We start from the raw sequence: 22278 nt of genomic DNA, 5'->3' as shown, positions 1-22278 counted from the left end.
ACCCGGGATTCAAAATTCCTCCCTTATTGTGTACGCTCGTCCGGGCACAGTACCTAACTGGAGTCTGGAGGAGGGTCATAGGGGGAGGAGCCAGTGCACACCACCTGATCGGAAAAGCTTTACTTTTGTGCCCTGTCTCCTGCGGAGCCGCTATTCCCCATGGTCCTTTCAGGAACCCCAGCATCCACTACGGACTCCGAGAAATAGAATTATCGGTAAGTAAATTCTTATTTTATATAGCACACACTAATTCTGCAGCACATTACAGAGATTATTTCAGTCATGCATATCAGACCCTGCCCCAATGGAGCTTCAAATCTCTGTTCTCTGTCACATGGACACACATATACACTAAACATATTTTTGTCAGAAGCCACCTAACCTAAAAGTATGTTTCTGGAGTGTGGGAGGAAACTGGAACACCCCAAACAAACATGTGAACACATACAAACCTACACATAGATGACCTATGACCTGGAAATTAAATCCACAGTGCTGTGAGGCAATACCACTGTGCTATCTGTGATGCTCTAATTTTGGGGATTTTTTTTGCATTGAATAAAGAGATCATGCCCCAGTCTCCTTGATGTGACGATTATCTTTGTATTACAGATTTTAGTTACGACTGGAAATCCGGACTCAATGGGTTTGATTCAGAGCCACACGCAATGACTATGCTCACAGAGTTGAGCAATTTCTTGCGACTGCACATGTGGCAAAATCCTTAAAAATGCATAGGCGCATGCATTGCACAGAGTGTACCCACAAAGGCGGTGTTGCAACTTGCAATTAAGAGGCACAGTAACAGAAAAGTCTTGGAAAAATGCCAGGCATTCCTGGGCAGTGCCTGGGAGGTGGCTGAACAGAAGCATCAACATGGTCCATTTTATGGGGCGTCGCGAGCATGTCGCTGAAGTGTTTGCACAGACACCCAATAGATCACTTTGGAAGCCATAGGGCCAGTGCCAGTTTCAATGGTGCGACCAATCAGTAGCAGATCTTGCCACAAGCAAGCAGGACTTTTGCCCGGGGCGCCGCCTTCCGGGGGGCACCGCATCATGGCAAGATCCGCTACTGCTGTGCCCCCCTCTGCCCGCTGTGAAGGGAACTAGACGCATACACCCCTAAACATGGGCCCCTACCACTGTGCAACAAATTGATAATGTTGTATAATTGTAGTAGCATTCTGTTCATCTGGTAGTGTGGCTGTGCTAGTAGCATACACTTACTACTGTGCACCTATTTTTCCTAATGGTTTCCAGTGGACTACATACTAAATGCTGGTGGTCGGGATGCCGGCAAGTACATGACCGACCACGGCATGCCGACATCGGAGTGGGTAAGTATTTTTACACCTGTTCCCTACACTAACCCTCAGGCAGTGACAGCTAGTTATAACCCCCCGGGGGGAGGGTGTCGGCTACGGCTAACCCTTGGGGGTGGGGGGTAGATCTAATCCTTCCCCTAGTGCGTCACCCTAACCCCCCCCCCCCCCCCCCATTCTTTTCCCCCTAGTGCCTAACCCCTATCCATGAACCTGATACCTTTGGGATGTTGGCTGTCCTTGTTCCGGCGCCGGTCCCCTGAGTGTTGACGGGATTCCGGCGTTGGTCACACGACCGCCGGCATTCCATCAGCCGGGATGCTGAACACGTCCCATTTACAGTATTACTGTAAATTACTTATAGGACACAAAGGGGCAATGAAATACAGACTTGTTCACAGTAACTAGTTAAATGTTATGGCTGTTTTTTTTTAAATAAACTTTCCATTATGGATGACTATATAAAGTGTTTGACTATAGGGCCTGTGTCATTTCCACAACTTTAATTATCATATTGAAGCTAACATCTTTTTCTCTAACGTCCTAAGTGGATGCTGGGGACTCCGTCAGGACCATGGGGTTTAGCGGCTCCGCAGGAGACAGGGCACAATAATAAAAGCTTTAGGATCAGGTGGTGTGCACTGGCTCCTCCCCCTATGACCCTCCTCCAAGCCTCAGTTAGGTTTTTGTGCCCGGCCGAGAAGGGTGCAATCTAGGTGGCTCTCCTGAGCTGCTTAGAATAAAAGTTTAAGTTAGGTTTTTTTCTTTCAGTGAGACCTGCTGGCAACAGGCTCACTGCTACGAGGGACTTAGGGGAGAGAAGTAAACTCACCTGCGTGCAGGATGGATTTGCTTCTTAGGCTACTGGACACCATTAGCTCCAGAGGGAGTCGGAACACAGGTCTCACCCTGGGGTTCGTCCCGGAGCCGTGCCGCCGACCCCCCTTGCAGATGCCGAAGTTGAAGAGGTCCAGAGGTCCAGAAACAGGCGGCAGAAGACTTTCAGTCTTCATAAGGTAGCGCACAGCACTGCAGCTGTGCGCCATTGTTGTCAGCACACTTCACCAACAGTCACCAACTGTCACTGAGGGTGCAGGGCGCTGGGGGGGTGCGCCCTGGGCAGCAATGTATAATACCTTTTTATGGCTAAAATACATCACATATAGCCCTTGAGGCTATATGGATGTATTTAACCCCTGCCAGATCTCACAAACTCCGGGAGAAGAGCCCGCCGAAAAGGGGGCGGGGCCTATTCTCCTCAGCACACGGCGCCATTTTCCTGCTCAGCTCTGCTGTGAGGAAGGCTCCCAGGCTCTCCCCTGCACTGCACTACAGAAACAGGGTTAAAACAGAGAGGGGGGGCACTTATTTGGCGATATGATTACATATATAAAAATGCTATAAGGGAAAACACTTGTATAAGGGGTTGTCCCTGTATAATTATAGCGTTTTTGGTGTGTGCTGGCAAACTCTCCCTCTGTCTCCCCAAAGGGCTAGTGGGGTCCTGTCCTCTATCAGAGCATTCCCTGTGTGTGTGCTGTGTGTCGGTACGTGTGTGTCGACATGTAGGAGGACGATGTTGGTGAGGAGGCGGAGCAAATTGCCTGTATTGGTGATGTCACTCTCTAGGGAGTCGACACCGGAATGGATGGCTTATTTAGGAATTACGTGATAATGTCAACACGATGCAAGGTCGGTTGACGACATGAGACGGCCGGCAAACAAATTAGTACCTGTCCAGGCGTCTCAGACACCGTCAGGGGCTTGTAAAAACGCCCATTTACCTCAGTTGGTCGACACAGACACAGACACGGACACTGACTTCAGTGTCGACGGTGAAGAAACAAACGTATTTTCCTTTAGGGCCACACGTTACATGTTAAGGGCAATGAAGGAGGTGTTATATATTTCTGATACTACAAGTACCACAAATAAGGGTATTATGTAGGGTGGGAATAATCTACTTGTAGTTTTTCCTGAATCAGATAAATTAAAGTGTGTGATGATACGTGGGTTTCCTCCGATAGAAAATTATTGGAGGTATACCCTTTCCCGCCAGAAGTGAGGGCGAGTTGGGAAACACACCTTAGGGTGGATAAGGCGCTCACACGCTTATAAAAACAAGTGGCGTTACCGTCTCCAGATACGGCCGCCCTCAAGGAGCCAGCTGATAGGAAGCTGAAAAATATCCTAAAAAGTATATACACACATACTGGTGTTATACTACGACCAGCAATCGCCTCAGCCTGGATGTGCAGCGCTGGGGGGGCTTGGTCGGATTTCCTGACTGAAAATATTGATACCCTTGACAGGAACAATATTTTATTGACTATAGAGCATTTTAAGGATGCATTTCTATATATGCGAGATGCGCAGAGGGATATTTGCATTCTGGCATCAAGAGTAGATGTGATGTCCATATCTGCCAGACGATGTTTATAGACACGACAGTGGTCAGGTGATGCAGATTCCAGACGGCACATGGAAGTATTGCCGTATAAAGGGGCGGTCCATCGGACCTGGTGGCCATGGCAACAGCTGGAAAATCCACTTTTGTTACCCCAAGTCACATCTCAGCAGAAAAGGACACAGTCTTTTCAGTCTCAGTCCTTTCGTACCCATAAAGGCAGGCGGGCAAAAGGCCAGTCATATCTGCCCAGGGTTAGAGGAAAGGGAAGAAGACTGCAGCAGGCAGCCCATTCCCAGGAACAGAAGTCCTCCACAGCTTCTGCCAAGTCCGCAGCATGACGCTGGGGCCATACAAGCGGACTCAGGTGCGGTGGGGGGTCATCTCAAGAGTTTCAGCACGCAGTGGGCTCACTCGCAAGTGGACTCCTGGATCCTACACGTAGTATCCCAGGTGTACATTGGAAATTCGAGACGTCTTCCCCTCACAAGTTCCTGAAGTCTGCTTTACCAACGTCTCCCTCCGACAGGGAGGCAGTATTGGGAAAAAATTCACAGGCTGTATTCCCAGCAGGTGATAATCAAAGTACCCCTCCTACAACAAGGGAAGGGGTATTATTCCACACTATATTGTGGTACTGAAGCCAAACGGCTCGGTGAGATCTAAAAGATTTGAACAATTACATACAAGGGTTCAAATCAAGATGGAGTCACTCAGAGCAGTGATAGCGAACCAGGACGATATGGTGTCACTGGATATCAGGGACGCTTACCTACATGTCCAAATTTTGCCCTTCTCACCAAGGGTATCTCAGGTTCGTGGTACAGAACTGTCACTATCAGTTCAGACGCTGCCGTTTGGATTGTCCACGGCACCCCGGGTCTTTACCATGGTAATGGCCGAAATGATGATTCTTCCTAAAAGAAATATGGACGCTTTCCTGATAAGGGCAAGGTCCAGAGAACAGTTGGCGGTCGGAGTAGCACTATCTCAAGTAGTTCTACGACAGCACGAGTGGATTCTAAATATTCCAAAATCGCAGCTTTTTCCGACGACACGTCTAATGTTCCTAGTAATGATTCTGGACACAGTCCAGAAAAGGATGTTTTCTCCCGGAGAAGAAGGCCAGGGAGTTATCCGAGCTAGTCAGGAACCTCCTAAAACCAGGAAAAGTATCAGTGCATCATTGCACAAGGGTCCTGTGAAAAATGGTGGTTTCTTACAAAGCGATCCCATTCGGTAGATTTCACGCAAGAACCTTTCAGTGGAATCTGCTGGGAAAATGGTCCGGATCGCATCTTCAGATGCATCAGCGGATAACCCTGTCTCCAAGGACAAGGGTGTTTTCTTCTGCGGTGGCTGCAGAGTGCTCATCTATGAAAGGGCCGCAGATTCGACATTCAGGACTGGGTCCTGGTGACCACGGATGCCAGCCTGAGTGGCTGGGGAGCAGTCACACAAGGAAAAAAATTTCCAGGGAGTGTGATCAAGTCTGGAGACTTCTCTCCACATAAATATACTGGAGCTAAGGGCAATTTACAAGGCTCTAAGCTTAGCAAGACCTCTGCTTCAAGGTCAGCCGGTATTGATCCAGTGGGACAACATCACGGCAGTCGCCCACGTAAACAGACAGGGCGGCACATGAAGCAGGAGGGAAATGGCAGAAACTGCAAGGATTCTTCGCTGGGCGAAAAATCATGTGATAACACTCTCAGCAGTGTTAATTCCGGGAGTGGAAAACTGGGAAGCAGACTTCCTCAGCAGGCATAACCTCCACCCGGGAGAGTGGGGACTTCAGCGGGAAGTCTTCCACATGATTGTAAACCGTTGGGAAAAACCAAAGGTGGACATGATGGCGTCCCGCCTGAACAAAAAACTAGACAGATATTGCGCCAGGTCAAGGGACCCTCAGGCAATAGCGGTGGACGCTCTGGTAACACTGTGGGTGTACCAGTCAGGGTATGTGTTCCCTCCTATGCATCTCATACCAAAAGTACTGAGAATCATAAGAAGGAGATGAGTAAGAACGATACTCGTGATTCCGGATGGGTCAAGAAGGACTTGGTACCCGGAACTTCAAGAGATGCTCACGGAAGAACCGTGGCCTCTACCTTTAAGAGAGGACCTGCTCCAGCAGGGGCCTTGTCTGTTCCAAGACTTACCGCGGCTGCGTTTGACGGCATGGCAGTTGAACGCCGGATCCTGAAAGGGCATTCCAGATGAAGTCATCCCTACCCTGGTCGAAGCCAGGAAGGATGTAACCGAAAAACATTTTCACCGCATTTGGCGAAAATATGTTGCGTGGTGTGAGGCCAAGAAGGTCCCTACAGAGGAATTCCAACTGGGTCGTTTCCTACATTTCCTGAAAACAGGACTGTCTATGGGCCTAAAATTAGGGTCCATTAAGGTTCAAATTTCGACCCTGTCGAATTTCTTCCAGAAAGAACTGGCTTCAGTGCCTGAAGTTCAGACGTTTGTAAAAGGGGTACTGCATATACAGCCTCCTTTTGTGCCCCCAGTGGCACCTTGGGATCTCAATGTTGTTTTGAGTTTCCTAAAGTCACATTGGTTTGATCCACTCACCACTGTGGAATTAAAATATTTCACATGGAAGGTGAAGATTCTATTAGCCCTGGCTTCAGCCTGGCGTGTGTCAGAATGGGCGGCTTTATCATATAAAAGCCCTTACTTAATTTTTCATTCTGACAGGGCAGAATTGAGGACTCGTCCTCAATTTCTCCTTAAGGTGTTTTCTGTTTTTCACATGAACCAACCTATTGTGGTACCTGCGGCTACTAGGGACTTGGAGGACTCCAAGTTACTTGACGTTGTCAGGGCCCTGAAAATATATGTTTCCAGGACGACTGGAGTCAGAAAATCTGACTCGCTGTTTAGCCTGTATGCACCCAACAAGATTGGTGTTCCTGCTTCTAAGCAGACGATTGCTCGCTGGATTTGTAGTACAATTCAGCTTGCACATTCTGTGGCAGGCTTGCCACAGCCAAAATCAGTAAAAGCCCATTCCACAAGGAAGTGGGCTCATCTTGGGCGGCTGCCCGAGGGGTCTCGGCTTTACAACTTTGCCGAGCTGCTACTTGGTCAGGGGCACACCCTGACTGAGGAGGACCGTGAGTTCTCTCATTCGGTGCTGCAGAGTCATCCGCACTCTCCCGCCCGTTTGGGAGCTTTGGTATAATCCCCATGGTCCTGACGGAGTCCCCAGCATCCACTTAGGACGTTAGAGAAAATAAGAATTTACTTACCGATAATTCTATTTCTCGTAGTCCGTAGTGGATGCTGGGCGCCCATCCCAAGTGCGGATTGTCTGCAATACTTGTACATAGTTATTGTTACAAAAATCGGGTTATTCTTGTTGTGAGCCATCTTTTCAGAGGCTCCTACGTTGTTATCATACTGTTAACTGGGTTCAGATCACAGGTTGTACGGTGTGATTGGTGTGGCTGGTATGAGTCTTACCCGGGATTCAATATCCTTCCTTATTATGCACGCTCGTCCGGGCACAGTATCCTAACTGAGGCTTGGAGGAGGGTCATAGGGGGAGGAGCCAGTGCACACCACCTGATCCTAAAGCTTTTATTATTGTGCCCTGTCTCCTGCGGAGCCGCTAAACCCCATGGTCCTGACGGAGTCCCCAGCATCCACTACGGACTACGAGAAATAGAATTATCGGTAAGTAAATTCTTATTATTAGCTTCCATAACTTTTGTGGTAGTAGGAAAAGAGGAATGAAAGTTTAAACCACATCCATTAAGGTGTCATGTATTTTCATCTAGTATCTACACCTTTTAAGTGAAAATGTGACAGAATTATAACACTGTTCCATACAATGTAATTTATTATGAAGGCACCAAGGACACATCATTACAGTGGTTCAGGAGTACAAGATTCAATTAGCTACAGGGTTTAACCTGTGGCTAATTGTCAGACTGGATCCATTAAATTAAGGCTCTCTACGTCGCACATTAAGCCCTAGACTTAGAGGATGCACTTAATGCGAATCTTCCCTTGCAGCCTCAGGAGTCTAAATGCACCCTCTGGAAAACATAGGAAAACCCATAGATTCTGGCATGTAACACTGAATATTTTCAGCGTGTTACCCTCGGGTTGCCCATGTGCAGAATATCTCAGGGCGTTAAACCCAGAGCTTTGCCTGCATGGTAAACACCGCTGGTAATTGCCCCTATGATTATTTCACATGTTATAATTGAGACATAACTTATATTGAGACAAAACCTGCACTGGCTCCCATCCGCCTACAGAATCCTTTTCAAACTCCTCACCCTCACATACAATGCCTTCTCTAACTTCACTGCTCCCTACTGTTGGCAGAGTATATGGGATTCCCAGGTGCAGTGACGTCAGTCCACACACTTAATGAACTTAAACAGTAATGCAGGTTTATTCAGTAAACACACAGGTGACTTGGATGTATTATTGATATAGGTAATTGGCCCTTATATCATACAAGGTAACAGCAGTGGTAGCGGTACTTATCAGGAGTTGTCTCCGGTGGTGAGGGACGGAGGACTGCACAGCCATGCAGTCTGACTGCCGCTGTAGAGAAGATGTAGCGCCCTGCTCAGCGTCAGCACCGGAGCCGCAATACATGCAATGGAACTCTGTGAGTCTCTGTAACTGAGATCCACTCCCGGTCTCAGCTCTGCATGCTTGCACACACCAGGACTCAACCTCTCTCACTCACTATAAGATGGAGGAGCAGGGATTAGATCACATAGCTCTGCCTCCAGGTGACTCTTGGCACTAGGGGATTAACACTAGGTGATGCGCCCATAGACTGCTGTGTAGAAGGAGACAGGCACAGAGCGCACCATATCCTAACACCTACATCTCCAACCTTATCTCCCTTTATACTCCCTCCCGCCCACTCTTCTCTACCCTGGTCACTGCATCCCATGCCCGAATCCAAGATTTTGCCCATGCTACCCCTCTTCACTGGAACGAGCTCTCTCACTCTATTAGACTCTCCCCAACCTTTCAAAGCTTCAAACGGACGCTGAAAACCGACCTGTTCATCAGAGCATTCCCCTCCCGCATAACCTAGTCTTGAGGCCACTCTCCCAACCCCCTGCCTTATGCATTGGCCATCTATGCCTCGCTTACTTCCTGCTATCAGGCCACCTTTCGCTTGCTCGCACCTCATGTCACCTGTCTGTCTACCCCACCCCCTAGACTGTGAGGTCCTTGGTGCAGGGCCCTTTTCCCTCCTGTTCTCTTACACTTCACTTACAACTCTTTCCTATTCAGTGAATGTCTATACCCGCATCTCCTCTTCTCGTTACTGTTTATCTCTTCCAGTGGCTGCCTACCCTAGTAGTACGCCGATTACTCATTTTCTTCCTTACATCTCAGCTAGAATTTTGATGCTAATTGTTACCTGTGCTGTTTTAGTTTTTCAGTTACTGTAATTTTTAGTTCTGTGTACTCTGTATTGTTCTAATGTCTGCCATGTGTACAGCGCTGCGAAACACTTGTGGTGCCTAATAAATAAAATGTAATAACAATAATAATTATATGGGAGCTAATCAGGAGACCGCCTGTCAGGATCCTGGCAGTCACAATGCCAATGCCAGAATCCCAACAGGCGGTGAAATGCCGCCGCCGGAATACCGGTTAGCCAGGCTACTTTCCCTCTATGGGTGTCCAAGACACCCATAGAGGGAGAATAAAATCTGTGGCGAGCGCAGCCAGCCACCATTCCCTGCAGCGTGGCGAGTGCAGCGAGCCCACAAGGGGCTTTCTAGCGCTCGCCCCACTGCCGGCAGTATTGACGGCCGGGATGCCGCTTTCGGTATCTTGACAGCCGTTATCCCAGCCACCGGTAATTAGTATGTATTCTTGTTATAATCCTGAGCATATTACTCATGTTTTGCTAGTTATTCTTATGATTTACCTTTGCCTCAGTTTGTGGAACTACAGATCACAGCTAGCTCCTGCATAGTTGTCTCCCAGTGCCTTAGCTCCTGCATTCAGCAACTGACTCCACAGGTGTCTGCATTCTGTAATTACAGCTGGTTACCTGAAACCTACTATTCAGCTTGTCAGCCTGCTCAATCTGCACTGCAGCTGCATGATATATCAATTACTGGGGGCCTGTCTGGTGCTCACAGCTGATTGGTACAGCCTGTTCTTTTAAGCCTCTCTATCCCAAGAGGCATTGCCAGTTATAGCTTCTCCATACGGTGTTCTGCTCTCTGGTTCCTCTCTGGTCTCAGTTCATCTGTCCAGTGGGTTTTGCCTTGTTCCTGCATTGAATTCCAGCTTCACCATCTTGCTGACGAATTTAGTTTGCCGACTACCGTTACCCTGTCTCCAAGTGTCTGCACCCCAGTCCGTCCGTGTGCCGCTACCTCCTGTGTCTCTCCTAGAGTTCCTGCTGTTGTCACATCTCCACGGCCCCAGTGTACCATCTGGCCGTGTGCACCCTGCCACCTTCTCCAGTTCCTGTTTGTCCTGCGTACCCCTGCAGTTAGTGCAGATGTATATGACAATCATACAACACCTCTGCCATAACTCTAGTCCAGTTCAGGTATCAAGTGACCCAGACAGGGGGCCGCGACCTGCACGTCGGGAGCCGCGAAGCTCATATCCCCTTGCGGGGTTCCCTGGCGAAAACCTCCCGGCGTGTTAGACTCCGCGCCTCTGTTCTGGGTAACGTCAACTACTTGGTACCTGATCCCAAATTCCGGATTCTGCACCAGTTCCTGACAATTCCAATAATATAGTACCACAATTAGCTATATATGGTTAGTTGGTTATTATTGTTTTAATATAAAAGTGAAATGTACATTTATAATATACTGAGACTATCTAGGTCTATGTGAAAATTGCTTTAATAAGATTTTCACCGTTGGCTTTTCTATTTGTACAGTATTGATTTATATCATAGTCGATGCACAGAACATTATAGTAGATAATGTCCTGGGAACAGTTGGCAGTGCTGAATAATGCTTGATACTACTTGATAATGTTATGACCTATAAAACATAATCAGGTAATGCTGGGCACTATTCTGGATAGTATAATGGGCACTATTGGGCAATACGAGAGATTAAACTCTAGTTACTGCTGATTAATCTTGGGAGATAATGAAAATAATATTCTATACAGTGTTGGTTGCTATTCCAAACAATGGACCAGATGTAATGATGCCCGAGATCGCCGGAGGTGCAAGATGCCGACTGATCTGGGACGTTTTTTTTTAAAGGGGCAATCACTTACAAGGCAAAACCATGCCTTGTAATTGACTGCCCCTTTGAAAAAAAGTCAGAGATCGGCCGGCATCTTGCACCTCCGGTGATCTCATTACATCTGGCCCAATATTTGGGCAAATCATTTTATTGGCATTGTAAATAGGTTTGGGCCCACCCTAGAGTACCTGGGATAATATTTGCAGTGGATTTTCCTGTAGTTTGTTACTATAGCTGGCAGTTTATATTTTTTCCATGTAATAAAATCGGGATGGTGATTTGTTGTGGTGCAAGTTTGAAAATGGCAATTTTGCTTTGATAATTCAGATGGTTGGTAAATCACCCAAAATCACATTTCAAAAAACCATTGATTTCAATGAAAAGCTACCTGGTAAATTATCCCCTATATACTTATCGTGCATCAATTACAAAACTACTGTAGCCGATTTTTTTTTTTTTTAATCTTATGGCTACAGACCCCAAAGCTGGTACTGATTAATAACAATGTGGTATGGGCAGGGCTTAAAGTGGTCCTGGTGAGGTGGTGGAACTCATGGAGAAGGACCATGGAGGCATCAGGACCTGAGGAAGGAGTAGGTGGCTGCAGCTCATCAGCAACTTTAGTGCCGCCTGTATCATCGATTGACGCAGATGATGGGGCGGCCTTTTCTGTTGGAATTACTGTGCAGGGCAATGGAGATGGTGGAACTAGTTCCCCGTACCATTACAGGTGGTGGAACTCAGTTCCACCTCGTTCCCCCCCACTTTAACACCTGGGTATGGGGCACCAAATATTATTCAACCAGTCCCCAAAGCTTGATACCACTAGAGTGAGGGGGTACAAAAATAATGTGTCTCTTCTCCAACTTACCAGCCATTTGTTGTAAATCCCCAGAGCTCTTCCAAATACCAGTGGGATGTAGGTTCCTGTGAAATCAGCTAGTGGCATTACAGAGGTATTCCACAAAGTGTAACCATGCCCCATCTGGACAAATTGTAGTACAAGCTCTATATGATCCTCCCAGTGGGTGGCATACATATTGTTATTTTTCTTTGAATCTCCTCCAGCAACCACTCATTTAATTCTAGGCTTTAAAAACATGTTTTAGACACTAAAGGACTTTGGCAAGTACTTACCAGGTCAGACACTGATTGTCTCCACTGCTGCTTGAGGTTTTTGTGCAGTATCCTCCCGAAAGGAGAAGGGGGCGGCTCTTCTTGCTGCTGATGCTTTTAATCAAGTGATGTCAGTGAAGGTGTCCATCAGGCAGCCTATTTGAACTCCATTGCGGCTGCGCGGGATCAAACATTGCGGCTGTATCCCAGAAGGCTGTGGCTGCAATGTGATTGACAGTGGCGAGTGTTCGCGGGGCAGCGGCACGGCTTGGGGGGGGGGGGGCATGGCGGGATGAACGGGGGCATGCTGGGAGTATTTTTGGGGTGGCTGCGTGACTGCACTGCCAGGGGTCAAACTTAATTTGATGCGTCCACACTTGTGCGGAGATGGACCAGATCTTGCTGTGTATGCAGCGATCTGCGCCCATCTCTGAATAACCCCAACAATCCTGACCAGACTTTATAGGATTTATCCCACAACTTCCCCCTTTTGTTGGAGAGGCTGTCAGGAGCATAGTGCTTTCTTACATATATGGTTGTCCTGCCCAGTCATCCACAGGAGATCCGGTCAGAATCCCAGCAGTTGGGATACCGGCAGTCAGAATACCGACACCGGAATTCCAACACTATTCGAAACCCGACACCGGCATCCCGAATAGGGTGTCCAGCCCAACGCCGGAATTCTGAACATCCACACACTACCCTGTCAGGATTCTGTACATTGAGATGTCGCAGTTGGTATTCTGACTGTCGGCATCCCATCAGCGGCAATTCATACCCAACCCATCCACAGTTAGTCCACTTCAATAAGCTCACCAGATATGTGTTAAGCTTAGCTTCCTGTTTTACGGCTATTCTTTGGAAATCTCCTGAATTGCCAAAATGGCTTCCCTTCTAAAAAGAATATGGTACATATATGAAATGGAACGGATTTTAGTATTCCGCGAAATTGATCTGCCTCCTTCCCTGAAACAAGATGTCTGTGATCTTGTTACAACAACGCTCCTTCAGGGCAATGTTAAACCTTTTCCCCTTCCTGACATACAGATGGTTTAAAGTCAAAATACCGACAGTCAGGATACCGACAGTCAGAAGACCAACAGCGGAAGCCGTCAGGATTCTGACAATCGGTATTTCTATCCCAACCCCATATAGAAGGTTCCAGAAGTGTTAGGGTCTCCTGCCCTGTGCTGCCACGTCGTCATGGCAACCGGGAGACAAGTGCTAGTGGAGTAACCTGAGCGCAGCTGATACTCCGGTTCGGGTCTTTTGCTGTGCAGTGGTTATAGGCTCTGTGCACGGCAGGGGATCCGGTGCTGGTTTTTGTGCTCACAGTCTGTGAGGTCTGAGTGGGGCGTGGACAGCACCTGCTTTATAAGGCCTCTTTTCAGGGTAAGCAGATGCTGCTGAATCTTTGTTGGTTAGTCAGTTCATGAAAGTTAGCCAGTACTGTGTAGCTTTGTATTTGTTTGTTGCTTACTGCAAATAGGCCTGGGGATTTGGTATTACACTCTGCCAATCCAGACCTAGCAGTAAGACTGGAGTCAGTCGTTTAGCTTGCTGGGGTTCTGTTACCACTCTGTGAACTTAGCAAGTTTGCGGCTGTATTCTAAGACTTGCCTGTCTAATCCTGTCTCACTGTGCTAGGTGTCAGGGGTCAGTTTAGTGGCAGTAAGCTAAAACCTGTGCACTGCAAGTGAGAAATAGGATTGTGGAGACTCTCCTTGTGTCTATCATTCCATCTCTGACCAAGGAGTTTACTGCCACACCCGTTGGTAACCCTTTAGGGTTTTGCTGTTGCCCTTAGCAACAGCATTTCGGGTTCTCTATGTATTAAAACACAACATCTTGCTTTTTCCATCTGTGCAGTTCTAATACAAAGGAGATACCCAGTTCCTTAGCCTCTGGGCTTCTCTGTTCACTTTGTGTGTATTTTGTTACCCTATTACCTTCTGTGTACGTTATGTCATGTTCCCCAGTTTGTCTGTGAGTCCATTTGTTTTGCATAACAGTTCAGACACCGGTACATTCCTGCAGACACTGGAGTGCTTGACAGTTCTGACACCAGTGCTTTCCTGCAGGCACTGGTGTGCATAACATATTCAGCAGCCTAATACTCCTGTTGAAATTTTGTGGGAATATGGAGCATACCCCTCAAAATACGTTGCAACAGGTGGTCGATCAGGTGCAGGTCCTGACTCGACAATTTAATGATTTGTCCATTAAAATGCACACCTCCCAGGCTGCTGGTGGAGCTCCCGCAGCAGCAGCACCTGCAGGGGTTAAGGAGCCGAAAGTAAATCTCCCGGATCGTTTTTCTGGAGATCGCTCTCAGTTCTTTTGTTTCAAGGAGAGCTGCAAGCTATACTTCCGGCTTAGGCCTCAGTCTTCTGGGTCGGAGATTCAGCGGGTGGGCATAGTGATTTCCTTGCTACAAGGAGACCCACAGGTCTGGGCATATGGGTTGCAGCCTGACTGTCCGTCGCTTAAAAGTGTTGATGCTTTTTTTTACGGCACTGGGCATGTTGTATGATGACCCTGACAAGACGGCCTCAGCCGAGGCTCAGATTTCGATCCTTAAGCAAGGGCGAAGGCCAGTTGAGGTTTACTGTACGGAGTTTCGGAGGTTGGCCCATGATACCCAGTGGAATGACCCAGCCCTGAGACACCAGTACCGAAGAGGTCTTTCTAACCAGATAAAGGACCAACTGGTACAATATCCCTTGCCTGATAGCTTGGATCAGCTCATGCAGTTATCCATCCGGGTGGATAGACGGCTGAGAGAGCGTAGGCTTGAAAGGGAGACTGAGATTTCCTTCCTTCCCAAGGGAACCTCAGACTCTGAGGAATTTTCTGAGGAGCCTATGCAGATTGGGGCTACCCGCCTCTCCTCGCGTGAGAAGACGCGGAGGAGACAGCAGGGGTTGTGTTTGTACTGTGGGAATAAAGGTCATGTGGTAGTATCATGCCCAGAAAAGCCGGAAAACTTCAGGGCCTGAGGGTGATGGGAAATATCCTGTCAGGCCAGAAGTCAGAATTTCCCAAGAAGACTTTTATCATTCCGGTGACCTTGAAGATCCTCGGTCAAACTGTCAAGACTGAGGCCTTTGTGGACAGTGGGGCCGACGGGGTTTTTATGGACCGCCAATTCGCCCTGAAACACTCTGTTCCCTTAGTACCCTTGGCATCGGAAATTGAGATTTGTGGGTTAAACGGGGAACCATTATCCCAAGGTAAAATTACCTCTTGCACTAGCCAGATTTCTTTGTTTATTGGAGCCACACACTCTGAAAAATTGTCCTTTTATGTGACTGTCTGTACTTTTGCCCCATTGGTGTTGGGGTTACCCTGGTTAAGGGCCCACAATCCTCAATTTGACTGGGTCTCTAGGGAGATTCTTAGTTGGGGTACTGATTGTTTCAGGAGTTGCTTGAGCCTTCCAGTCAGGCTCTCACAGCTAAGTTTGCCAGGATTGCCAGGGTGTTATGCAGATTTTGCGGACGTGTTCTCCAAAAAAGTTGCAGAGGTACTACCTCCCCATCGCCCCTATGACTGTGCCATTGATTTGTTGCCAAATGCTAAGCTTCCCAAGAGCAGGTTGTACTCCCTGTCACGTCCTGAGACTCAGGCTATGGCAGAGTACATTCAGGAGAACTTGGCTAAGGGATTTATCAGACCTTCACAGTCTCCAGTTGGGTCGGGGTTCTTCTTCGTGGGTAAAAAGGACGGTTCGTTGCGACCCTGCATCGACTTCAGGGAATTGAACCGTATCACGATTAAAAACTCATACCCACTGCCTCTCATTTCGGTCTTGTTTGACCAGCTTCGTACTGCCACCATTTTTTCTAAGATTGACCTACGCGGTGCGTACAATCTAATCCGAATAAGAGAGGGGGATGAATGGAAGACTGCCTTTAATACCCACTCAGGGCATTATGAATATTTGGTGATGCCTTTTGGGCTCTGTAATGCCCCGGCAGTCTTCCAGGATTTCATGAATGATGTGCTCAGGGAATATTTGGATAGATTCTTAGTTGTATACTTAGATGACATCCTAATCTTCTCCCATTCCCTGGAGGAACATCGGAAGCATGTACGCTTAGTCCTCCAGAAACTCAGAGACCACCGGCTTGGGGCGAAGCTGGAGAAGTGCGAATTTGAAGTTCAGCAAATCGCATTTCTAGGATATATTATCTCCCCAGAAGGTTTCCAAATGGAGAGTTCCAAGGTACAGGCAGTCCTGGATTGGGTGCAGCCCACTAGTTTGAAGGCGCTTCAGCGTTTCCTGGGCTTTGCGAATTTTTATAGACGATTTATCGCTGGATTTTCGTCTATAGTGGCGCCCTTGGTGGCACTCACTAAGAAAGGGGCGGATGTTGCTCACTGGTCTTGTGAGGCTAAAGCGGCTTTTGCCCGTCTCAAAAGGGCATTTGTTTCGGCCAAGGTGCTGCGACACCCAGATCCAGAGCGTCCTTTTGTGGTGGAGGTGGATGCCTCTGAGATGGGTATTGGGGCAGTGCTTTCTCAGATGGGAGTGTCTGATAATCGCCTTCATCCCTGTGCTTACTTTTCCCGTAAATTTTCGCCTGCCGAGATGAATTATGACGTGGGTAACCGGGAATTGTTGGCTATTAAGGATGCACTCGAGGAGTGGAGACACTGGCTTGAGGGGGCTAAGTTTGTGGTCTCAATTCTCACTGACCATAAGAATCTGGCATATTTAGAGTCAGCGAAGCGTCTCAATGCCAGGCAGGCACGATGGGCTTTGTTTTTTGCTCGCTTTAATTTTTTGATAACATATCGCCCTGGGTCAAAAAACATCAAGGCTGATGCGCTCTCGCGGAGTTTTGCTCCAATCCAGGAGACCACCGAGGAGCCGTTGCCCATTGTTTCCCCATCATGTATTAAAGTGGGCATTACCCAGGACCTCTTATCATTAGTCCTTAGAGCACAGGAGCAGGCTCCTCCAGACCTTCCGGTAGGTCTTTTGTTTGTGCCTCCTAGGTTAAGACAGCGAGTGTTCCTGGAATTCCATGCCAAGAAGTCGGCAGGTCACCCGGGTATTGCCAGAACTCGGGAGTTGCTATCTAGGGCGGTGTGGTGGCCCTCGGTGGCTAAGGATGTGGATCAGTGGGTTCGGGCATGTGACATCTGTGCCCGAAATAAGACTCCTAGAGGGGTTCCTGTTGGCCCATTACATCCACTCTCTATCCCATCTAAGCCATGGACCCACATTTCAATGGATTTTGTGGTGGACTTGCCCAAATCCTCGGGGATGACAGCCATCTGGGTTGTCGTTGACAGGTTTTCGAAGATGGCGCACTTCGTTCCACTGGTTGGGCTGCCATCAGCCAGACGCCTGTCTGAATTATTTATGCTGCATGTTGTGCGTCTCCACGGGTTGCCACTTGATGTGGTCTCTGACCGCGGATCCCAGTTTGTGGCCAAATTCTGGAGGGCATTTTGTTCCGATCTCCAGATTTCTGTCAGCTTGTCGTCAGGCTACCATCCGCAGTCTAATGGGCAGACTGAAAGGGTGAACCAGTCCTTGGAGCAGTTCCTCAGGTGTTATGTCTCTAAGTGTCAGACTGACTGGGTTGCTCATCTGTCCATGGCGGAGTTTGCCTATAACAACGCGGCTCACTCTGCTACAGGGATCTCTCCCTTCCTTTGTGTGTATGGGCATCATCCTAAGGCCAATTCTTTTGACCCCCTGGACTCCACGCCTGGTGGTTCCTCTGTGGTTTCGGTCCTTAGAGGTATTTGGCGGAAAGTGAAGAAAGCCCTTGTGTCTGTGTCATTAGTGACCAAAAGGGTTTTTGATAAGCGGAAAAGACCCTGCAGCTTCAAATTAGGAGACTTCGTCTGGTTGTCTACCAAGAATTTGAAGTTGAGACAGCCATCTCATAAGTTAGGGCCCCGGTTCATCGGCCCTTATAAGATCACCAGGGTTATCAATCCGGTGGCATTTCAGTTAGATCTGCCCCGTTCTTTGGGTATCAATAAAACATTTCATTGTTCCCTTTTAAAACGGGCGATTAGTAATCCTTCTTCCAGTGGAAGACCTTCCCCTCTTCTGATACGTGGCCAGAGGGAGTTTGTTGTTGAAAGGATTCTTGACTCCAAGGTGGTTCGGGGTCGGCTGTCATTTTTGGTGCACTGGAAGGGGTATGGCCCGGAGGAGCGGTCGTGGGTGCGCAGTTGTGATCAGAGGGGGGGTACTGTTAGGGTCTCCTGCCCTGTGCTGCCACGTCGTCATGGCAACCGGGAGACAAGTGCTAGTGGAGTAACCTGAGCGCAGCTGATACTCCGGTTCGGGTCTTTTGCTGTGCAGTTGTTATAGGCTCTGTGCACGGCAGGGGATCCGGTGCTGGTTTTTGTGCTCACAGTCTGTGAGGTCTGAGTGGGGCGTGGACAGCACCTGCTTTATAAGGCCTCTTTTCAGGGTAAGCAGATGCTGCTGAATCTTTGTTGGTTAGTCAGTTCATGAAAGTTAGCCAGTACTGTGTAGCTTTGTATTTGTTTGTTGCTTACTGCAAATAGGCCTGGGGATTTGGTATTACACTCTGCCAATCCAGACCTAGCAGTAAGACTGGAGTCAGTCGTTTAGCTTGCTGGGGTTCTGTTACCACTCTGTGAACTTAGCAAGTTTGCGGCTGTATTCTAAGACTTGCCTGTCTAATCCTGTCTCACTGTGCTAGGTGTCAGGGGTCAGTTTAGTGGCAGTAAGCTAAAACCTGTGCACTGCAAGTGAGAAATAGGATTGTGGAGACTCTCCTTGTGTCTATCATTCCATCTCTGACCAAGGAGTTTACTGCCACACCCGTTGGTAACCCTTTAGGGTTTTGCTGTTGCCCTTAGCAACAGCATTTCGGGTTCTCTATGTATTAAAACACAACATCTTGCTTTTTCCATCTGTGCAGTTCTAATACAAAGGAGATACCCAGTTCCTTAGCCTCTGGGCTTCTCTGTTCACTTTGTGTGTATTTTGTTACCCTATTACCTTCTGTGTACGTTATGTCATGTTCCCCAGTTTGTCTGTGAGTCCATTTGTTTTGCATAACAGTTCAGACACCGGTACATTCCTGCAGACACTGGAGTGCTTGACAGTTCTGACACCAGTGCTTTCCTGCAGGCACTGGTGTGCATAACAAGAAGCATACTGTGCCATATTTCCTGAAGGTTCACTTCTATACCCATCACCTAATACCTTCCCTCCCTTTTCCCCCTTTCACTGTCTCCCAATTTTCTTTTCCTTATCATTTACTGCTTTTATATTAAAACATGGACTATTGTCCATTTGAAGTGTTCTGTATTTGCGATGTTTACAACTGTCTACTGCGTAGGGCTTACTGTTTATTGCCGATATCTTTAATAAACTAAAAAAAATGGTAACTGGTCCATTTTAATGTAACAAATAAACAATTGTTTAACATGACAGCTTTTTACACATGTATATATGGGCAATGTTTATGATGTGTAGTTGAGTATGTGTATGTTGTAGATGACTGTATTACTGAAAAGTGGCTAATAAGTTGCTTAAGTTATTATCATATCTGCTAGTTGTATTGCATTTGCAGATTCTGTATCCCCATCTTCACCATTTAGAACACCATTATTTTCATGAGAACCAGATCTCTGAGCTGAGATATTATTTGTCACCATTAGCAGCTCTGAGAGGCAGCTAAGAATAGATTTTAATGTAAAAATGCTTTAAAAGCTTAAAATAAAAATGTTTTATCAGGAAGCTTGTTTATTCCATTCTGAGTTTAACCTATTGCTGTCTGTTTTAAGTTGAAATGTTGAGATTTTCCAATGTGTAGATCCAAGATTGCATAGCAGATCCGAGTGCTGTATCTGGGGACATAGCCTCGGATCACAATCGTGACCACGGTCGTGAATTGCGATTATTTTAGGCACAGGCTTACTTAGAGATGTCATTGACATGTGAGATGAACTAGATAGTACACCGATCTAGCAAGGATTGACTTGCCTGCACAGTCTATCTTTTCTTGCGATGCCGACCTGGCGGGACCGCGCATCGGGATCGCAAGGTGACTTTCACCTTGCGATCTGCACTAACTTTTCTTGCGATTTTGACTATATAGTCAAAATCAAAAGAAAATATCTCACCGTGTGTATACACCATTACACTTACTCAGGCTGGCTGTACGATCTGGACACCGGGGTCCAGGAAGTCTGTATGTGACTACACAGACTTTGGACCTGCCACGCCTTCAAAACAGGGCAATACGCAACGGTTTTAGAAGAACAGTGCCAGGGGCTGCCCCCTAAACACCGCAGCATGTCAGTCATGCTGCATCTGACAGGGGGCTGCAAGCGACATATCAAGACGCATTCTGCACATGCACAGAATGTGCCTTGCATCTATGCAGATCCCCAAACATCGTATTTTGCGTACCAATATGAATTAAGCTCTCAGTCTGGACCAGGTCTGGTGCTTGGACTACTGCTCTGACATACAGTACTCTGTGAAGCTGAGAGAGATTACCACAAGTGAGTACGTGATGTCTTCTGGTGGGATCTCTCAGCTTCTCAAAATCAACATGCTGCTTCTAACGAGCTTAGGGGAGAGCAAGAATGAGAAAACCAGCTGCTTTCACTGGTGACTGGGTTTCCGGGGAATAATATATCTTTTAGCTATAACTGAATCACATGACAGGCAGGATGCATCAAGTTTTGTGTGAAAATTACGATACATCATATATTTCCCCTGCATACAGTTTGGCATCTGTGATTACCAGTACGCTGGAATACATCCTTGCAGGTGCAGGTCTTCTAATAAACCTGTCCCTTGTGAAGAGAGGATGTGCAATCATCATGCTCAGTCATCAGGGGATGGAGCTCCTCTCTAGGGGCGTAAAAATCCCATAGGCTCATCCCTCTCAGCAACCCTGGTCCTAGTTAAGATTTAATCTACAAAATTTAAAATTATAGAATATGTAGTATGCTATTCTGTCATTTTAATCTATGGTGGAGTCATTCTGGGGCGTATACGGAAGAAGCACACATATGGGTGTGGATACGAAATTCATGTCGACATAGTCATATTAGTGATTTTGGCCTTAACAACATTTCCAATGTAGTCAGTGATGAAACGTCAACATGTTAGAACATCAACATTTTGTCATGGTTGCCCAAAGGTGACTTACATTTCTCGTGGTGGCTGCAGTAGCTCCAAAGGCACTTTGCCAGTGCTGGTGTTCATGTGCCTGTCACTTCCAGGTCAGACCTCTGATCCTCTGGCGTTTCTGTAAGTATTTGACTGATATCCTTAACATTATTCCCTAACCCTAACACTCCGTCTAGTTCCTAACCCACCTACCCCCACCCCACAGTCTAACCCTAAACTGGATACACAGTCACACTAGACGTTATGCCATCCGATCTGGTGGATCAGACCAAGACATTGGCCCTCATTCCGAGTTGATCGCTCGCTAGCTGCTTTTAGCAGCAGTGCACACGCTAGGCCGCCGCCCTCTGGGAGTGTATCTTAGCTTAGCAGAAGTGAGAACAAAAGGTTAGCAGAACTGCTCGTAAAAATTTTCATGCAGTTTCTGAGCAGCTCAAAACCTACTCCTACCTTGCGATCACTTCACTCAGTTTAGTTTCTGCTTTGACGTCACAAACACGCCCTGCGTTCGGCCAGCCACTCCCCCGTTTCCCCAGGCACGCCTGCGTTTTTACCTGTCACGCCTGCGTTTTTTAGCACACTCCCTGAAAACGGCCAGTTACCACCCAGAAACACCCACTTCCTGTCAATCATTCACCGATCAACAGAGCGACAGAAAAGCGTCGCTCGACCTTGTGTAAAACTGCATAGTTTTGTGTGAAAGTACTTCACGTGTGCGTACTGCGGCCCGTACGCATGCGCAGAAATGCCGCTTTTTCACCTAATGGCTGCGCTGTGACCGAAAGCAGCTAGCGATCAACTCGGAATGAGGGCCATTGGGTACATTGTCCATTGTGTACCCACAATTTTGCTGACGACGCATGCTCCTGCAGGTCATCAGCGACATCCTAAGTCAGTCATTAGTGAGGGCAATGTTGCCCCAACCGTCGCTTCCCGCATTAGCAAGTCCCATGGCTGCCGATGTCGGGTTGGGTACACATTGTAGAGTGTGTACCCAGAGTGTGTACTCATCTTAACCCCCCCCCCCCCCCCACACACACACACACAC

Source organism: Pseudophryne corroboree, chromosome 1 (genome assembly GCF_028390025.1).
Source record: "Pseudophryne corroboree isolate aPseCor3 chromosome 1, aPseCor3.hap2, whole genome shotgun sequence".
In the NCBI taxonomy this organism is placed as follows: domain Eukaryota; kingdom Metazoa; phylum Chordata; class Amphibia; order Anura; family Myobatrachidae; genus Pseudophryne; species Pseudophryne corroboree.
This window is presented reverse-complemented; position numbering follows the sequence as displayed.